The sequence below is a fragment of the Neophocaena asiaeorientalis genome, unplaced genomic scaffold (assembly GCF_003031525.2).
Source record: "Neophocaena asiaeorientalis asiaeorientalis breed wild unplaced genomic scaffold, Neophocaena_asiaeorientalis_V1.1 scaffold147, whole genome shotgun sequence".
In the NCBI taxonomy this organism is placed as follows: domain Eukaryota; kingdom Metazoa; phylum Chordata; class Mammalia; order Artiodactyla; family Phocoenidae; genus Neophocaena; species Neophocaena asiaeorientalis.
Genome location: NW_020173758.1, coordinates 3,063,884 through 3,083,624, shown reverse-complemented (window position 1 = coordinate 3,083,624; position 19,741 = coordinate 3,063,884).

Here is a 19,741-nt window from a genome sequence, read left to right as displayed (position 1 = left end):
GTTTTCTTGGGATTATATTTGAAACGACACAACTCCAACAATTTCCCACTCCATAATATACTCCTGAGTTCTTCTTCTTTAAACCCTCTGCATATTCTCATCTCTCTCCCGTGTGTGTGTGTGTGTGTGTGTGTGTTTAAAAGCCAGAGTCCTAGGACTGAGACAGAACAAATGAATGCATCCTCAGGAGAAATGCTCAATCAGTGACATGAAGGTGATGTAAAGATCCTGAGGGGCATCCAATATTATTTAGCTTAAAGCATAGCCCTGGCTTCTCCAAGGGAATAGAACCAGCTGAAACTACCATCCTCAAATTAAAAGAGAGAGAGAGAAAGAGAGAGAGAGAGAGAGAGAGAGAGAGAGAATGTTGTATTTACAACTCCCATGTTAACTCAAAAAGGGAGAGAAAGACATTTCCAGAGAGGAAATATTTTTTTTCTAGATTCATCGCGTAGGCGAATTCAGTGCTTTTCTGAAAAGCTCTGTGTAGGATGCTTTTTAACTCAATTTAGTCCCCACTTTAAATTCTGTTTCTTGGGGTAAGAGAGCTTATTTTAGAGCAGAGCCAGGTAATAGTCAGCCTCCTCGATAGTCTGAAGCTTATGAAAGTCATACTCTTGCCTTTCATCTCTCCATAAACCTGTATGCTCTCCTGATTACCCCAAATTACAATGTTTGCTGCTACTTCCTTTAATCAGATTTGAGCAATTCTCTTTTGTTAAAAAAAAAATCAGATGGCATTTCCCTTTCATAAGGTTTTACACTTCAAGAGGAGTGAATTCTGTTATCTTTCATTGCTCCCCATAAGAGATTTTTCTTTTAATGTTTTGAAGCCATGATTGTTGTGTATCGAGATGCTCAGTCTTGGCCCCATGGTGGTGGATTGGATTACTTTGCTGATTTCTTACCTGCAGTGTAGGACTCCCATGTAGATTAGGACATGGTTTAAGAGGACTTATCTCCTTTTTTTAATAGATCACATACTGAGTCTCAAGCTCTAAATTCAACAGAAAATCAAGCTAATTGTTCATTTCTTCCAGGATATCCCTGAAGGATAATTGACCTCTACAGAGCAACTTCTTCATAGGAAACTAAATAATTAAGTTGGAAGAAATACATTTCTTGTTCACGATTCCAATTGTAAAGGGTTTTTTGTATGCGTGATGAGATCATAACCCTGCATGCATTTTATACAAAAGATAAAATGCACCTTTTCCCCCAGCCTATTTTGAACTAGTTATTTTAAGCAGGACACACATTCAAATTACTGTCAGAGGTAAAAATCTTCACCTTTCAAGTTATTAAAATGAAATACTCTCTACCAAATTGAAGCTCTCCTCATCCAATAAATCAAATTCTTCTACACCCATTGGGTTAATCCCTACATGAAAAAAAATGACCTGGAAACATACAATACAAACAGCTTTGAAAAATTATAGGTTTGGAAGTTTTCCCCAATTGGCACGTGTATTCTTTATTATTTTAATCTACTATGTCTATGTGCCTCTCCTACAAAATGTAAGCAGTAGTTATGATTCATACTCCCTAAATGATAAAAAAGAATGCTAACCCCAAACTCCTAACTCAGTAAGGACACAGATCAACAGCCTTGATGAGGCAGTTGTATTTCCTATGATGTTTAAAAGCATTTCAACCCAAAACATTATAAATGTATAGTCTTCTCAAAATAAGAGCACACCAGAGGAGATCCTAACATAGGCCTCCGAACCCACTAGAAATTACCCTTAAATAAGAGGCCTTGACATTTCCTAGAATCAACCCCAATTTAAGTCAATTCAGTCAATGCAATTTTAACTTAACAATTATAACTTCCAAAAGGAGCTTTACCATGATATTTCAAGGTACTTGAGAAAAACGGAATAATGTTCGCCGACGTGGCCTGAGGCATGGGAAATCTTCCCTAGGAGAGGACACCTTTTTTAGCTCAGTGCACATCCTCACACACTCACCCCCACCGCAAAGTCTCTAATTTGTAAATTGCTGAATCAGTTTGTGGACATTTGGAAAATTACTGCTTTCCTGCAATTTTCTGTAAAGCTATTGCTAAATTGTTCTGTTGAATGTTAGTGAAAAATTATATTTTTAAACTACCTCTGAATCCTAAAAGCCCATGGCACAGTATTCTGTTTACGTGAGCAATTTAGCTTTATTAAACAGCATGACATAGACTAAGGGAGCTAAGATAAGCTTGGATACTATGCGCTCCAGAATCATCAGCCAGAGAAGCCAATCAGTTTCCAGCCCGATTACTGAAAACTGAATGGACACCTGGGAAGAAAGGGGGGCGCTGCTCCCCAGCTAGATTTGACTCCTTCTTTCACCCTGGATATTATTGGAGGAATTTTTCTGACAGTGCAAATTTGAAGAACACTCTCTAGAAAGTATTTATTTCTGAACTTCTCTACTTTTGGCATTTTACCAAACCACCCGTTATAGTTTGCTTTGCTCATCTTGGGCAGTATCATAGTATGATTCCCAAATAGACGTGCTCTACTCCTAAGACAGAATTTGTTCATTCATTAAACAAATGGAATCAGGTAACCCAGCTATAACCCCAGAAGTAAGAAAGAATAGACACATTTTTAATTATTTGCTAACATACAAAGTAATGTTAGCTTTGCAGACCAAGGGAATAAAAATGGTTACTGAGATCTGTTAGTCCAACTGTGTCCTCCCGACTGCAAGTATTAGAAAGGGTGGATTAAAAGGAAACATGCAGAAATTCAGCGAATCATCACATAATGTGTTCTCATGTTTCACTATGAGAAGTAATATTCTTGCTAAGCAGTTTGTTCCACTTTAAATCTTTAGATACTCAGCCTTTTCTAAGGTCATTGTATGAATTTAGACACACCATTCTGGAAACTAAATTAGCCTGCATTTGCTGGGAAGTTGAATGCAGCCAGACTAATGGTAGTGCAAGTGTAATTGGTTCCCAACATGTGTCACTGTGTATATACTTCTCAAGCCCTAGAAAAGATGCATTATGGGACTAATTTTTAAATGTTAATGGATATTGGACATTTGCCAGACACCCAGCTGTGCACAAAACACTGAGATGGTAAATAGCTCTTGATCTGTTTAGAAACAAATGATGATGGTTTTTAGGATTCCGCAGGACTGGCAGCATGGCAACCGACTCAGACTCGGAGACTGACCCCATTAACGACATTGAAGGGAAACGGTTTGATTTTTACCATCAAAATTAAGGAACAAGGGCACTGTGTTAAGGCTCAAATTATGTTTTATTAATATTAAGGAAAGTCTAGTCCCTCACACCTATTAACCTTACCTGTGTCAGCACAGCTCTTCGACAAGCGTTTTGGGTTTGTTTGTCTGTTTTCTATGGGATCAGGTCAAAATGAAAATGTCTTCCTCAATTAGCTTGGGTGTAAAAGCTGCACTCTGCATGACCTGCTCACCTGTGCTTGCAGAGACAGCCTTGCTCTCCCACCAGGCACCAGCCTCAGGGTTGACAGAAAGGCAACAGGTTTCCTGTCACTTGATCTGTTGCAGTTATAATTTTAATTGAAAGTCAAAGAATGGAGCATTTTCTGTACATTCTTCCTCCGAAAGGTCGTACTAATTGTGTGCACTTGGTCAGTCAAGCCTACTAGCAATGACTTTTTTTTTTTATTATTGGTGATGAGCTGCTTTTGATGAAAAAGCATTAGGAGGAAGTGTCATTTTTAGCATAAACATGGGAGAGAGATGGATGCAGGACACTGCAGCCTACTGTTCCTCTGGAAGGAGACCCACAGGGTGGTGTATTCAGCATCTAAAATGCCATCTGAGGCTATCAGCACGGTTTAAATATTTCATCAGCCAAGGAGAATATGAACATGAGCCGAGCTGGTCTGACATCATTTCTGGAGATGTGTGAGAAGCACCAGGGGAGCTCTGGTTTGTTGGCAGCTCAACAGCTAGCAATTTGTGTAGGGAGAAAGCAAGAGAAAAAGACAGAGCGAGAGCGCTGCCATTTGAATCCAGTAATCATGAAATAAGAAAATTTTGAATTTTCAAGACTTTGCGCAATTGTATTGACCTATTAAGAAATAATTGGGAGAACTCACTTTAGGATATGTTTTCACTTTTGATAACTTTGTGGAGGGAACTTTTACATAGCCAGGTTTCTTGCTTACCTCTTAGGTTGTTTTGTACTCCTTAGCGGTAAGGACGTTCAAGCTGTAGTTTTGGTCCACTTTCTTCAGAGGCAACTTGTAAAAGCAGACTGATGTCTGAAAGACACAGACTCAAGCCTTGGCTCTGCCACTGAACCAAAAACAGTGATTTGAAGCAAATTACAGTGTCTCTAAACTGTTTCTTTAACTCTAGAGAGAATTATGACTAAGGTATTTAAAAGTGGCTAGGGCACAATAGACACTCAGTAAGTGCCAACAAGTAAAAATTTTATTATTTCATATAACAAGCAATGAAATTTTAATATTTTGTTCCTTATTATAAATTTTAAGCATGTATTGATGAGTGATACCCTTCTTTTATTATATGTTTCTTTGAAAAATTGTCCTTTTTGATAAAAGCTCATTAAGAGATGAAGAGTAGCAACTGATTTGTGAATTTTCTCAGATCTTTCTCTCTTCTGAATCTTATCGTTGCATCTTTAGGAGTGAGAACCTAGGACAAAGGACACAGAAAGCACTAAAAGAAGGCAGGAGTTATCTTTCAGAAAACCCAGTTTCCCCAAGTCATCAGACAATGTCTGATTTCCATACTTGCTAAAATAGAGAATTAAAAGACTCAAAAGGAGCCTGAAATGGACCCTCTCTTTTCTTTCAAACCAAAGCTGTAATTTGGAGTGTCCCATAATCTGGTTTGAAAAGTTGAAACCACAGATTCAAATATTACTTCTTTTTTTAACATCTTTTTTACACTATAGTTCATGTCATTTAGTCATTTAAAGTATACAGTTTTAGCATATTCACAGATATGTGCAGACATCGTCACCATCAATTTTAGAACATTTTCATCACCTCAAAAAGAAATTAGCTTTCATTCTCTTAGCCCCCCAACCCCTCTGCCAGCTCTAGACAATCACTAATCTATTTTTTGTCTCTATAGATTTCCTTATCCTGTCCTTTCATATGAATGGAATCGTACAATATGTGGTCTTTTGTGACTGGTTTATTTCATGTAGCATAATCTTTTCAAGGTTTGTCCATGTTGTAACATGTATCAGTACTTCATTCCTTTTTATGGCCAATAAAATAATATTCCATTTATTTTATCTGATCGTCAGTTGATGGACATTTGGATTGTTTCCCCCTTTTCTCTATTATGAATAATGCTTCTATAAACATTCATGGATGACTTTTTGTATGCATATATGTTTTCATTTCCCTTGTGTATATACCTAGAAGCGGAATTGTTGGGTCATATGGTAAATGTATGTTTAATCATTTGAGGAACTGTCATACTGTTTTCCAAAGCAGCTTCACAATTTACATTCTCACCAGCAGTATATTAGGGTTCTACAGAGACAGGTGAAGTAAAACTCTAATTGCTAGCAAGTTCTTTCTTATATTGAGCAAGATATGCCTCCCTAATCCTCCCCATTGACCCTGGTCCTGTCTACACAGCAACACCAAATAGAAATATGAGTTTCTCTCTCTTCTAAAATTCAGGCCATGTACTATTTACAATTGTCAAATCTCACTCTCCCTTCCCCAAGGTTTCTCTTCTTCTTATGGATAAACTCTTGAAGTTCCCTGGGTACTCTTTATGTTTACCCACATGGACTAAACAAAATGCACAACCTAAAAGTTGAGAATTACGTTTTTTCCGCTGGACTTGCTGAGGACTTAAGCCCAGAAGATGGCCTCTCAGACAACTCAGAGACAGCTCTGAAGAGGTAAGGGAGGAGCCAGGATATATAGGAGTTTCTGCAACAAAAAAATCAGGTAGTCGGAGCATCAAAATATTACCGTTAATTAAAGAAAACCAGACATCTCAGGTTAATGAATTTAGTGCTTTTCTATGTATGGGAAGATGCAAAAGTCTGGACTTATTGACGTCATTCCTTTGATATTCACCTTAGCTATCCAGGACCAGTATCCTGCTTTCCTCCATCCTGAATCCCCTCAGGGTGCACAGTTGGGGCAGCTGCAGTGGCTGAAGCCTTGATAACCGCAACATCCTTTGTTGACTGATATGGCAGGTGACATTTTTCATCCGCACCCATATCCTCTTTCTTATTTTACTTGCTAGAATACAAGCTCCCTCAGGATAGAGACTTTTTCTACCTTATTTAACACTTCGCCATTCTGTCCTCAGCACCGACAAAAAAGAGCTGGCCTGTAGAGTGCAAGAAATATTTGTTGAATAAATATGTTGAATGATTGGGTCCCAGTTGCCCTCCGAGAGATGTACTGCTTGTATCCAGAATTGTATAATGTACGCCAGGGGAGGTTGACTAGGGTTGAGTGCAATGAGATCATTTTTCCCCTTGTAGAAGCTTAGAAAACTAATTTCATAACCTAATGCCTCTGTATATACAACTCTACAAACTAGGAGTGAGAGACTTCCTTGCTTCAAAGTGCCCTAATGAAATCAGTACAAGAGAATTTTGTAAATATAAATACAGACTGATAACAGCCAGATTGATACAAAACCCTTCACAGTTTCTTTTACAAGTATCATGCACACTTTTCCAAGTAGACTGTGGTAACTAAAGATAAATACCCATCTGGTTTAAAGAATTTTAGGAGACTCCAGTGAGGTCAGGATATCTAGCTAGACAACATGGGAGCTAGGGCAACAGACATCTCAAGTTTGCCCCTGAAATTGGACATTGTGAAGGAATCTTATATGGGAAATATTTTATAATGCCAATATTTTATAATTCCACTCAAATTTTACCTCTACCAATATAACAGTGGGCAATGGGTGCAATGCTCTCAAAATGCCTTCTGAGTTGAAATTCTTTATTGGTGAATTGGATTCTCTCTTTAAACCTCAGTGACCAGTGGGAATGATCTCTGCAAGGGAAATGTAGGATGTAAGAAGTCCTGATCAGAAAGGAAGAGAAAGTAAAATAAAAGCCCAAACTTGCCAGCTCTGAGCAGTGGCAGGAAGGAAAGAAAGAGAGGAAGGGATGCATATGCATTTTCCTTTGCATACAATACCCCTCCCCTGCCCCACCCATTCTGAGGTCACAGCCCAAGAGGGGACGAGAATTAAAAACTTACAGTTCTAGCGGAATTTAGGAACACTGCAGCTAGTGCCTGCCTGCTTTTCCAGGCTCCAGATCTCTAGGACATCCCTAAACTTTGGGACCAAGCCAAGTCCCCATGGTTTAGGAGCTGCAGCCCATAGGCAGTCCTGGGAGGAGGCCAGACAGATGAACCAGAGGCTGAAATGAGACTGTTTAAAGCAGAGGAGACTGATATCTTGTTTATTGGCAACTCAAAGCATCCAGGAGAGAGGGGACTCATAAAGAAGACTCAGATCAATTATAGAATATAAAGACACTACATTTTCCCAGCACGGCTGTGTATGGCTTGAGCAAATGTGTGACACCACTACTAATCTATAGAGGGTATGGTGGATGGGAAAAACCATGTCAGAAGAGGGAGAAATCAGCCTGTCACTTCAACTGTCATCCTTTACCTGGACACTTGAGTCCTGGGAGTTCTAACTTCTCTGTGTGGCTCTCCCTACTCTGTAATATTCTGCTCAGTATCTTGGTACCAAGGTCTTTGTCCCCGTGTCAGTGTTAATCCAACAGATCAGGTCAATGCCCAGATCTATAGAGATCCTAAATGTCAACTGGGTGGGTGGGGAGGAAGCATTCTGGGACAAAGCCAGTGCAAGTTTACTGGGGAGCCGTGTGTGAAGCAGGCCAGAGGTTTGCCTCCGAGTTCCTCCAGGAAGGCCTTGGACTTCTCATCTTTCCCCGCTTCTCAAATGGGGATTCCAGAATCTCTCCTCAGTGTCAAGTGAAGCCACACTCATAGTTTGGTGTTGAGTTTGTATTTGTAATTTTGGAAGAAAGAGTACTCAGCTTTCTGGCTAAAAAGTTTTCATCATTCTCTCCAGTATTTACAAGACTGTGTGTGTTGATACTGAATAAACAGCTGCAGGAGTGAGGGTCTAAGAGGAAAGTACATGTGGTAACTGTTTGCTTTGGAAAAACCATTTCCACTATAAATTCATTTCCATCAATTTCATCAATTCACTTAAGCCGCCTAATCCAAATGGTATACCACATATTAAAGCAGAAATGGGAGTGATTTCGAATCTCTTCTAGTCCTTCATATTTCTGCACTAAAAAACCCAGGGCCAGAGGGCTGCAGACTTAACTCCATTGTCATAGCTCTTGCTTGGGATTCACGAGTTTATTGTGTCACTGAGCTGTATGGAAAGGGGAATAAACCCATGTTCTTCCCTTCAAGCTGCCTGTAGTCATTATGTGATCTGATGTCTCACCCAGTTGTATGCTGCATTGAGGTTGCTAACAGGAAAACAAGGGATGATTTTCTGTATGCCGCTAGATTTGGCGAATATTCTCAATCAGAAAAAAGAGTAGGGGGTATGCAGAATAGAAAGAAAATACACGATTCCGTTTCCTGACAGATTGATACCCAAAGCAGGTTTCACAGATATACTAATTTTAACAAATCCATCTTTGGAAATTTTTTATTTACAGAACTCATTGCTGCCTCCTTTTAATGTAATGAGATTTCATAATGAAGTCCAAATACAATCTGGTAGAGGAAGAGGGCATGTAACACTGATTCTAATAAGCTTGGCTAAAATCAATAATGTTGTTAGTTTCCCTGAAACCCGCCTGCACTGCTTACAGAGCCATGTTCTGCCTAGAGCGCAGTATTAGTGGTTTATGTTATGTCGGGTAGATTTCCTCCATAGGGGGAAAAAGATAGAAACTTAAAGAAATTAAGAAATGTTATTAGAGCTTCCCTGGTGGCGCAGTGGTTGAGAGTCCGCCTGCCGATGCAGGGGACACGGGTTCGTGCTCCGGTCCGGGAAGATCCCACATGCCGTGGAGTGGCTGTGCCCGTGAGCCATGGCCGCTGAGCCTGCACGTCCGGAGCCTGTGCTCCGCAACGGGAGAGGCCACAACAGTGAGAGGCCCGCGTACAGCAAAAAAAAAAAAAAAAAAAAAAAAAAAAGCAATGTTATTAAATGTGTGTTTAGGCTTTAAATGACCACAAATTTGTTTGCTTCTCTCTTTAAACCAGTTCTTGGTTTCTGTGGAAATAGTCTGATAGCATCCGTTACTGCTCATTTCTCTGTGCCTACTTCTTTACAATTTATTTTGCTTTGCTTTCAAGGTATCACATGAGTAGGTGACTGCTTACAAGTGTATTTTGAGGAGGGCACCCAAGAGAGCCCTGAATCAGGAAACCACTGTTGATGTCTCATATCTCAGCAGTAGAGACGTTCTTTAGACATTAAAGCATTGTCTGCTTATAATACAAACACCCATGTCAGACTTAGTGGGGCTTGAAATAGAACAGTTAAATTTTCTTTTTTTATTGAAGTATAGTAGATCTACAATATTGTGTTAGTTTTGGGTATACAGCATAGTGATTCAGTACTTTTGCTGATTATACTCCATTATAGGTTATTATAAGATAGTGCAATGATTCCCTGTACTATACAGTATATCCTTGGTGCTTATCTATTTTATGTATAGTAGTTTGTAACTGTTAATCCCATACTGCTAATTTGCCCCTCCCTACTTCCCTCTGCCCCCTGGTAACTACTTTGTTTTCTATGTCTGTGAGTCTGTCTCTGTTTTCCATAATTTTTAGATTCCACATATAAGTGATAAAGTATTTGTCTTTCTCTATCTGGCTTATTTCACTTAGCATAATATTCTGTAGGTCCATCCACGTTGCTGCAAATGGCAGCATTTTATCTCACTGAGTAGTATTCCATTGTATATAGATGTCACATCTTCTTAATTCACTTGCCTGTTGATGGGCACTTGGGTTGCTTCCAGGCCTTGGCTATTGTAAATAGTGTTGCTATGTACACTGGGGTGCATGTATCTTTTCAATTTAGTGTTTTAATTTTTCCCGGATATACATCCAAAAGTGGAATTGCTGAATTACATGATATGGAACAGTTAAGTTTTGGTTGTGGAAAGGCAAGAGGGAGGACTGGAGGCCCACACATACTTCAAGAGGGGCTTGGAGAGGGTTGCAAACATCCAGGGAGGGTATGCAGACACCAGGGCAGCTTAGCACTGACAGGAGAAATGTGTAAAGGGAGAAGAATGGAAAATGGGAGAATTAGAAAATGATTAGCCTTAATAACAATATTGAGTACTTTCTATCTGTCAAAAAACTTTCTAGTGCTTCCCTGGTGGCGCAGTGGTTGAGAGTCCGCCTACCGATGCAGGGGACACGGGTTCGTGCTCCGGTCCGGGAAGATCCCACATGCCGCGGAGCGGCTGCGCCCGGGAGCCATGGCCGCTGAGCCTGCGCGTCCGGAGCCTGTGCTCCACAACGGGAGAGGCCACAACAGTGAGAGGCCCGCGTACAGCAAAAAAAAAAAAAAACTTTCTAATGCTTTGCATCTGTTAACTCACCAAAGCTTTGCAACATCCTGTGGGATGGATATACTATTATGGTCTTCTTTTTACAAATGAGACATCCAGGGACAATTTTGTTTAGAATCAACCCTAGTGAGCAATCCTCTGGGCTCTATCTCTGGCTATCTCCTCTGTAATTTCTTGCCTATATAGCGTACCTATCTGGTGTCAGTAGTCATCTCCTGTTCTTGACTTCCAAATCGACACCTCTATCCCTGATCCAAGCTTCAGAGGCTCTGGCTGAAAGAAAAAACAACAGATCAGAGAACTCTTGCTATCAAGTCCACTGTGCCTACACTGCTGATAAGGCAAGGGAAATTAGGTTGAATTAGAAACCATACTAAATAAGTCATAAAAGAGGCTGTGTGGCTTGGTGGGCTCTGTGCAGGGGATGAGGTCTGCATTTATTGGCTGACTGTTTGGATAGATCCTGCAACCTTTTTCTCTTAGTTAAATCTTCCTAAATAAAAACATCCTCCTTTGGCCCTCAAGGCTGCCTCTCTGAATCATTCTCCCACTGCACAGAGTTCACAGCCCTAAGCAATTGGCCCAGTTTTCCAGGCCCAAGGTATGCCTCTGAGGCCTATTCAGTTCCAATCCCTCCAAGATGGTGCAGCTGCAGATATCCGAAAAAACTCATGTTCATAAAAGTTGAATAGACCTTCTCCATCAGAGTTATTATTCTGCTCCCCTGTCACCAGTTCTCCTGCCAAAGGCCAGCTCACATCTTATGTCTGCCTGTTTGTGTACTGAGCCTCCCAGGGAGCCTGATTATTTGATGCATATATAACCTTAAAACCATTAGTCAACCCTTTACATGTATTTGACATGTTTCTCCAAATATATCGCAAGCTCCTTGATGAAAAGCACCTTTTACATACTTTAGAGCAGGTAGAATGGAGTATTAGTGGGGTTACTCAAAAGGCATTGTAGATTAATTGGCTGATTAATTACAGAAAGTGAAGCTAGCATCCTAGAGAAGCAGAATGAGTTCAGAGTCTGATTATCTCCATCTATGTTGATATCAGTACAAAATTAAACACAAAAGAAAAGATATCTGGGTCCTGGACATTTCTCACAGTTGAGTCTGGTTCAAATTCAATTAAACTTATCACAGGGAAATGCCAGAGAGAGAGCAAAGCTAAATAGCCTGAGGGAACTTCGTTTTAATTTCATTTTTAAACCTAAAATCAAATCAACTGATGCTGATTGAGAGCCTACTATGTACAAAGAAGTGAATATCCTGTACAAATAAACAGATATCTGAAAGGGCTGTCTTCTTTTAACCCAAACACCTTCCAGGACAGACTTAGAGACAGAACAACGGGTACTGTGTTCCATATATGCTCCTGGATCCTGGAATAAACTACTTAACTCTCTGAGGCCAAGGTCTTTGTTTCTGTTTTTCTTTTATGATGTGCTTGAACCCGAGAGACAGGAGCAAATGGAGCCATTCTGCTTCCCTGTGGAGCTTGGGAATTAAGCCACCACTGAGCTCAGGGGTAAAACAGTACAGTTTGATGCATCAGACTTTGCTATCTTTAAGAAACTGTGCTAGATCTTGTGTTGTTTGACAATGTGAACTCTGACTCCTGGAGCTGTGGCAGCCATTTTATGACCGTGAAGACACAAGCTGAGTGTGAATCCAGTGTGCTCTGAGAACAGCAGAGCAGAAAGACCATGGCAGACGTTCAGTCCTTGAAGACATCATTCTGCCCTGGAACCACTCTACACTGAAGCTTCTTGTTGTGTGAGGTAATATTTTCCATTGTGTTTAGGACATTTTGATTTGACCAGTCCCTGCTCAGAGAAGAGAAAAAAGAATTCTCCTACCTAGAGTATTTCTCCTCTTCTTTACTTAAAATACACATATATACAAATATGTATATAGAATTCTTAACAGGAGGTAATAATTATATATTCTCAAAGGGATGGTATGAGAATCAGTGAGATAAAGATGCAAAAAAAACACTATAGAAGTATTAATAATTTCCTTTACTACCTTCATTCTCCCACCACCAGGCTTCTCTCCTCTGCTCTCTTCCCAGCAACACTCATTGCCTCAGATCTGCCTATTGTCAGCGCCTTGGTGTCGGGGAGGCGGCGCAACAGCGCTTCCCTTCAAAACTGAGACAGCAGGGGTGGAGAGAGCTACGTGCTGTCAGTTACATTGTCGAGCGAGGAATAAGCGGGTTAGCTGCTTCCTTCGCGATTTTGGAACCCTGTAGCTATTCACCCTGTTTATGTAACAGATGCTAAAAAGAAAAGAGATGTCAGCTTTGAAAGCAGAAACCCCCACTAACCAACTCTGAAGTGAGAACTCTAATGAAAGCCAAAAATAACAAACTCCTCTTCTCCGTGACAAGAAAGCGGTATTAAAAATGCAGGCAACCTGAAACAATCCATTCAAAATGGTATAAATCTTCCTATAAGCTTTTACCATATGCTAGCATGTAACCTTTTCTGCACTCAACCAGGCACAACTGTGATGGAAAGCAAAATGGACACTACTCATAAACAGGTGATAAAAAATATGAATAACAAAATTCAAAACTCTGATCAACCAGTGCTACAGTCTATATTTTCAGTGAAAGCCGTAAAAGGTATAATTTTATAGTAAAGTGTGTCATTTCAATGATGTGCAGGGTACATTCATGTTTTTATTTACTTTTTAAATTACCACACATATTCATAAGGTCTAGGTCTCCCTGCCAAAACAGGAGAATCGCAAAGATCCAAAGTTAAACACATGTATACATATGGGGATATAAAAAGACATTAATTTTCAAATGTCATAACATTTCTTTTTAATAAGACTATGCATAGACTTTATATTTAGATAACTATCATTCAATAATAATATTTTTAGATTGCTACTGCACAAAAATAGTGCAGGAAACTCTTGCCAGTGATTTGAAGGTGTTTGCTATTGTTTTTTATAGGTAAGTTTACTGAGGAACAGTTAAGATATATAAAGTTCTATGGCTTCTTCCTTTTATACATCTGGTCCAGGGTGACGAAAAGGGCCAAATTTCTTTAGTTAAAGTTTGCGAATGATATTTTGGTTATCAAAATATCATTGGTTGGAAATATCTGTCACTCTCCAAGGAATTCTTCAGTAACAGTCAGCAGGTTGCCCAATTAGTGTTTAAATACGGAATAAGATGGTTACATAAATAATATCTAAACATGTAAGGAGAAGGCTAATTAAAATTTTTGGAGTCTGTCTGTGAAATCAAGATTTGTTGGACCTTGACTGTGTTTCCTCAGTGAAAAGTTCCTACTGGGGCAGCAGAGACACAGTTCTTAAAAGTTCTGAAGCACCATTTCTATCCATTCAAAGATCTCCAGTGTTTAGAATTGTTGCCCTTTTGCTTTGGAATCCTGCTTAAATGAATAGAAGTGTTAGTGTGAGAAAAAGTCAGGAAAGTTCCTTTTATTCAGACATGTGAAAACATCTGTGTGGATTTGTTTTAATAGACCAATTCTGGACATTGAGAGAGTATTCTGAATACGGCACTGATATTTTAATTGAAGCTATAAAAGTTGGAAATGTTCACTGGGATAAATAAAAGATATTATGTCATGATAACAAGAACAAAAATAATAACTGGTTCTTCTCATTACTGTGGTTTGTAATGTATTGAAAATATGGTTATTCATCATGGGAAATACCATGAATGTGTTACTGGTGTGCACTAGTTACTAGTGCCCTCTGCTGGACAGAATGAGCATTTCAAGTACCACTAGGGCTATGGCTGAGCTGGTTCTCCCATGTTATAAGCAATGAGGATGGATCTGTATTTCCTCCATTTCAGATACTGTTGTTGTAGAACACACACTGCACAGCATCACCCCCCAAAAGAAAAATATCTTTCCAAATTGAAGATACAAAGACTCATACCTACTATGTGATTCTGTTAGGAATAATGGTTTGCTCTTAGCTTAGCCTCTGAAGGATTCCTTCTTGACGAATCCTTCCTGCCTTCTTTCTTCTTTTAAACAAACTACATAGTTAAATTCCTCACACTTACGTTTATTCCATGGTAACTTTTCCCTCTCACTTTTTCCCTTTCTATCTTAGACATATTACCTAAAACATTCCTTTTAAAGATCATGTATTTCATATTGGTTTTAGTTGTAAAATGCATCAATGTAGTGTCATTTCAAATGTAGACAGCAGCCATGACATTGCTCACCTCAAAAGGCTCCAGTTTATCATAAATGATCAGTAGCAGAGAGTGGGAAATCAAAGTTAGAGAAACATGAAAGACCTCCTCCTGGTGGCAAATCCTTTAAGGCCAGTTTGGACCAGCAGTCCAGCAGTAGGAGACCCAGCAGTGGAGGTGTGCTGGGGCTCGTGTGAACAGTTCACCGTTATTCACACCCCCTGAGTTGGACTGCTGAATAGAAAGTTCAAACATATTTCCTCAACTCAAAGCAACACTAACCTGAAAACATAAATTGGTCCATTTGGGCTTCAAACTTGACCCAAATGGACAAAAAGGGGTTCACAAACTTCAGGGAACCTGATTCAACCTTTTAGTTTGTTAAGAAACCCAGAAGAGAGGGTCTTTATAGTGATCAAAGGCCTGAACATTACCTCGCCAACGGAAGTGTGCTGTTAATAAAAGCCATTCCCCAACATGTCAGGGGCACCAACCCACTGTGCCTCAGAAGTCCCCAAATGTTCTTGCATGGTCCAACCTTTTCGTTAGGCTACATTTATACTCTCTCCAGTTAAACTCTGATGAGCAGAGTGCCGGTTACTTCAGTTAAACAAATAGCTGATGCTGGAAATAAAGCAAGCCTGATGATGTGTAGCAGAGATAAAGAAATTGAATATATGAAGGTATCATGTCATTGACCAGTTTATAATAATAACTTTAAAAAATTACAGCAAGGATGCTAAAATATCTTACATTAGCCTTGTCCTTTTTCTTGGAATATTTTTAAATGTTTGAAAATGACCTACAGTCCTGAGATATCTGCTAAATGGTCTCATAAGTGTCAGCGCCTTCAATGTCATTTGGCTTCTATAAATAGTGAATGTGCCTGAAGCTTCTCAAACATCACTTACATTTTTCCTGGGGGTTTGTTTCCCCTCTACGTAGGGACAGAATTTTTAAAATGTGTAATGTGTAAGCAATCCTAATACCATTGTTCTCTTTCTCATTCTTGGATCATTCCCTGCCTTTTGCCATATCTGCTATTGCTTTAATATGCAAAAATCAGGCAAAATGTCAAAAGAAGAAGAAAGCACCAGCAGAGATTTAGTATAAATGGAAATATTTCATATCTATAGTAAAAGAAAACTTTAATTTTAAAAATGCCAGAAATGGTTCAGTGTGAAAATGAAGATGTCATGACTAAATAGGAATTTTCAGTCCCCTAGCTGTCAATAATTAATAGATTATTTACACTGGCACACTCACATTTCCCAGCTTTCAGGATTCCATTTACACTGTGATCCTTTGCTCAGCAGCAAATTTAACATCAGTGTGACCTTCCTCTGCCCAACACCATTCACCCATCAGACAGGGAGCGAGCATCATCTCATATGTGCATTTATTAAGGCAGCAAGCTCCAAATATTGGAAAAATGACAAATGCCAGTGTCTCCTATAATAAACTGGAAGAGAAACAGATTGTTCATAAGGAAAAATCAATTAGCAAACCTTCTCTACGATGCCTTTCTTAGGAGCCAAGATGTTTGCACCCTATGGTGAGGTATAGCTCTTCAAAGATTGTTTCTGATTTAAATCCTCCAGAATTTGTAGCAAGTTTGCAATGGTTATGTAATGCTTGTAGGCATACAGAAGAAACGTTAATATTAAACATTCAGTGTCTTGCTTAATTGCATTGCAAACAATAGCGTAAAATAATTGAAGTATCATTAACATCATGAAGCTAGAAAACCCTGAATTGTATTAAAAATTGCACATTTAATGAAGATTTAAGAAAAGAAAATGAGAACTAAAAAATCATATAATGAAAGTCCACATATATTAGTACGGAAAAAAATCAACTCAAAACCATTGAATCTTAAAACTGTGTAGTAATCAATGTGATAATATTTGGTGGCGATGTACAAGACTGTTAGTGTGGAAAATCATTTTGAAGCTGATTTGTCCTTTGATGTTGGTTCAGGTTTGCATATTAAAAGATTTTGAACTAGGCCAAAATGATGTGGCGCTCCAATAAGCAGCAAAGATACAAAGAACAGTGAAAAATACACACTGTAGCTGCTATGCAAACAAGATGTCAAGTGTTATTTGTGGATTTCCTTACTAGAAAATGGTTGTGCAGATAATGTGTCAACATTTGCATTAATGATAACATTATTAATAATGAAACTGTGCAGGATGAAGCTCTTGGTGCCATGTTTCAGCTTGGAATATGTGTGTGTGTGATGGTGGGGGGCATATATTATACCTCTAAAAACGAAAGCAGCAATATTACCAATATATCGCAGGGAGAGTATTCATTATGAGTAAGCAAACACCGTGCTTCCTTCCCGTGGCCTCTTTTTAAGCTGTATTGATTCTGACTCACGAAGGGAACAAGGGTTTTGGGGAGGGGGGGTACAACGTTATATGAGATTGAAGTGACACCTGTACTGCTTTTGTGCTGATTTGGAAATTCTAAGCTCTTTTCAACTGTTCCCCATCACGAGCAGGCTAATGCTGCTTTCACTTGCCTTGAAAAGCTCTATAGAGAGACAGTCTTTTTCTCAGCCCTTTTCTCTCAGACCTGGTTTTATTATTACCCCTTCACTCTTTAGCATCTAACCAACAGTTAAGATAATAAAAATGATAGCTAGAATGTATGGAGGGCTTTTATTTCAATGCAAGTATTTTTATATTTTTTATTATTAAATCATGAAAACTTAGGTCTTGAAAGGAATTCAAGGAGTTCTCTGGACTATTGCCCATCCAAAGGTTCGCTCTCATCTGATTTGATCCTAAAGAGCTGAAAACATATTTCACCTGAGAAATGAATGGTAGTAAACCATTAATAAACCATCTCCAAGGCCCCCTTTATCACTGTGATTTTTTAATTCGATGACTATTCTTATATAAACTTCCCAACAAGATACCTCCAAAAAGTCCTCTGAGAAACCCCTCTGGGTAGTTGAACAGATTGCGCTACCAGGAAGGTCTTCCATTAATCTAACATTGATGCCCAGTCCAGAGTTACCTAAATGTGTTTAATCACTATATTAGTTAGAAAGCCAAGTGTGAACGTCTACAACATTCCAGATCACAAAAAATAGTTTCTTCCAAATAGGTAGAAACATGAGACTACTACCCTATCTCCTTTATCTTTATCTCCAAAGCTGTGTACTTACTTGTCCTCTCTTGTGACAATGACTCACAGAGGTCAGAAGAACAGGGTAAGTTTTTCTAGTCTAAGCTTTTTTTTTTTTTTTTTTTCTGCTGAGAGCACATATTTTTATTCATGTGGTGGGTACTCAAGAGTCCCGGCAGATTACATTCTTCATGCACTACCCAAGCACAGCATTTTCCTTTGCAAAATTCTTTGGCAGGAAACACCACCAAATGCTAACCTAGTCCCAGAAATAACCGCATATTGGACTATGTGAAATGCACTACACAATATACCTTAACTGTGCTTAAAGAAATGGTGACGTCACGGAAATCACAAAGTATGAATGAAATTTGAAGCTTAGGTAACTTTCTACTGCAAGTTTCCGTCCACATACCAATAATCTTGGTGGGAGAATTACCACTGCGTTTTTAAAAAGACATTCAACTGCTATCTCTCTGGAAGATATTCTTTCCCTTGGAGGCAGCAAGATGAATGGCTAGTAATATTCTTTCTTATTAACCTGTTTCACAACACCAAATTATCTTTTTATCAGTGATCTATGTATTATACAGGATTCTACTCTAATGCAAGAAACCCTTAGTGTTTCAAGATGACTAAAGATAAAGAGAAGAAAAATATTACATAAAATTGATTTATTACCAGGCAACCCTACAATATTTAGACAACTAAAATAAACCTAGGAAGCATTCCGTTTGTGATATGGGCCAACAGAAAGGTAAGGAATTTCCACCAGAAGTGAATTTTCAGCTAGAGCTCTGACCTCTGAAGAAATGAGATTTGTAAAGTAAATGCTAATAGAGCCTCTTCCATGGCAGCTGAACACACTGCTATGAAAACACAGAATAACAAGCATCTTTTGACTTCTTCAGTTTAGTTTTAATTACTGCAGAACAGCCTTTTGCTTTTCCAGTCTTGCCTCTGTCAACACTCCTCTCTAAACCAGGGTTCTCTGAAGCTTATGGGTTTGCAGTGTAAGTTCACTCTCGAAAGCCTTTGTTTTGTGAAGTTTTTAAAAATCTCTATTTTCAGCTGGTTGAGTGTAATTCCCTCCTACCATTTCTCACCGACTCCTTCTTTAAATTCTACCCAGAGAAATAGATATTGGTGTGTTTGAAACACTCAGGTCAAAAATTGCAGCCAGGAAAATGATTGCCTCAGGAGTCTCACACCCTTATCCTGAACAATACAGTATTAAAATTGGTGAGCTTCCCTGGTGGCGCAGTGGTTGAGAGTCCGCCTGCCAATGCGGGGGACACGGGTTCGTACCCCGGTCCGGGAAGATCCCACATGCCGTGGAGTGGCTGGACCTGTGAGCCATGGCCGCTGAGCCTGCGCGTCCAGAGCCTGTGCTCCACAATGGGAGAGGCCACAACAGTGAGAGGCCCAGGTGCCGAAAAAAAAAAAAAAAAATTGATGTATTGGACATCTAAGAAGTCTACAGTATTTCCTTGCACTTGAAACACACCTAGGTACACACTAATACTTTTATTAGTTAGCTTCTCTCCCTGAAAAGCTCTTTTCCCCAAACCTCTCAACTTGCCTCCATATTTATTTCAACTTTCCTCCATAGAGGAAGCTAATTTCTCTTTGTACCTTTCACCTCAATGACTCTCAAATTGTGGAATGCAGAATGTCAGGGGTCCCTAAGATCTTTCAGGGCAACTTCAAGGTCAAAACTACTTTCATAATAATACTAAGACATTATTTGCCTTTATCATTGTGTTGATGGTTTGCATTAATGGTGCAAAAGGAATGGTGGATAGGACTTCTGATGTCTTTGCAAAATCAA